We start from the raw sequence: 2,052 nt of genomic DNA, 5'->3' as shown, positions 1-2,052 counted from the left end.
TGAGTGACTGCAGAGTGAGAGTGACAGCATGAGTGACTGCAGAGTGAGAGTGACAGCATGTGTGACTGCAGAGTGAGAGTGACAGCACGAGTGACAGCAGAGTGAGTGTGACAGCAGAGTGAGTGTGACAGCAGAGTGAGAGTGACTGCAGACTGAGATTGACTGCAGATGAGAGTGACTGCAGAGTGAGAGTGACTGCAGATGATAGTGACTGCAGAGTGAGAGTGACTGCATGAGTGACTGCAGAGTGAGAGTGACAGCATGAGTGACTGCAGAGTGAGAGTGACAGCATGAGTGACAGCAGAGTGAGTGTGACCGCAGAGTGAGTGTGACAGCAGAGTGAGAGTGACAGCAGAGTGAAAGTGACAGCAGAGTGAGAGTGACAGCATGAGTGACTGCAGAGTGAGAGTGACAGCATGAGTGACAGCAGAGTGAGAGTGACAGCATGAGTGACAGCAGAGTGAGAGTGACTGCAGAGTGAGAGTGACTGCATGAGTGACAGCAGAGTGAGAGTGACAGAAATGAGTGACTGCAGAGTGAGAGTGACTGCAGAGTGAGAGTGACTCCAGAGCAAGAGTGACTGCAGAGTGGGAGTGACTGTATGAGTGACTGCAGAGTGAGTGTGAATGCAGAGTGAGAGTGACTGCATGAGTGACAGCAGAGTGAGAGTGACAGCATGACTGACTGCAGAGTGAGAGTGACAGCAGAGTGAGAGTGACAGCATGAGTGACAGCAGAGTGAGAGTGACAGCATGACTGACTGCAGAGTGAGGGTGATAGCAGAGTGAGAGTGACAGCATGACTGACAGCAGAGTGAGAGTGACAGCAGAGTGAGAGTGACAGCATGAGTGACTGCAGAGTGAGAGTGACAGCATGAGTGACTGCAGAGTGAGAGTGACAGCATGAGTGACTGCTTAGTGAGAGTGACAGCATGAGTGGCAGCATGAGTGACAGCAGAGTGAGAGTGACAGCATGAGTGACAGCAGAGTGAGTGTGACTGCAGAGTGAGAGTGACTGCAGAGTGAGAGTGACAGCAGAGTGAGAGTGACAGCAGAGTGAGAGTGACAGCATGACTGACTGCAGAGTGAGAGTGACTGCATGAGTGAGAGTGACAGCATGAGTGACAGCAGAGTGAGAGTGACAGCAGAGTGAGAGTGACAGCATGAGTGACAGTAGAGTGAGTGACAGCATGAGTGACAGCAGAGTGAGAGTGACAGCAGAGTGAGAGTGACAGCAGAGTGAGAGTGACAGCATGAGTGACAGCAGAGTGAGAGTGACAGCATGACTGACTGCAGAGTGAGGGTGATAGCAGAGTGAGAGTGACAGCATGACTGACGGCAGAGTGAGAGTGACAGCAGAGTGAGAGTGACAGCATGAGTGACTGCAGAGTGATAGTGACAGCATGAGTGACTGCAGAGTCAGAGTGACAGCATGAGTGACTGCTTAGTGAGAGTGACAGCATGAGTGACAGCATGAGTGACAGCAGAGTGAGAGTGACAGCATGAGTGACAGCAGAGTGAGTGTCACTGCAGAGTGAGAGTGACTGCAGAGTGAGAGTGACAGCAGAGTGAGAGTGACAGCAGAGTGAGAGTGACAGCATGACTGACTGCAGAGTGAGAGTGACTGCATGAGTGAGAGTGACAGCATGAGTGACAGCAGAGTGAGAGTGACAGCAGAGTGAGAGTGACAGCATGAGTGACAGTAGAGTGAGTGACAGCATGAGTGACAGCAGAGTGAGAGTGACAGCAGAGTGAGAGTGACAGCATGAGTGACAGCAGAGTGAGAGTGACAGCAGAGTGAGAGTGACAGCATGAGTGACAGGAGAGTGAGAGTGACAGCACGAGTGACAGCAGAGTGAGAGTGACAGCAGAGTGAGAGTGACAGCATGACTGACTGCAGAGTGAGAGTGACAGCATGACTTACTGCAGAGTGAGAGTAACAGCATGACTGACTGCAGAGTGAGAGTGACAGCAGAGTGAGAGTGACAGCAGAATGAGAGTGACAGCATGAGTGACTGCAGAGTGAGTGACAGCATGAGTGACTGCAGAGTGAG

The sequence above is a fragment of the Lissotriton helveticus genome, chromosome 1_1 (genome assembly GCF_964261635.1).
Source record: "Lissotriton helveticus chromosome 1_1, aLisHel1.1, whole genome shotgun sequence".
Lineage (NCBI taxonomy): Eukaryota > Metazoa > Chordata > Amphibia > Caudata > Salamandridae > Lissotriton > Lissotriton helveticus.
Note: the sequence above shows the minus strand (reverse complement) of the source record.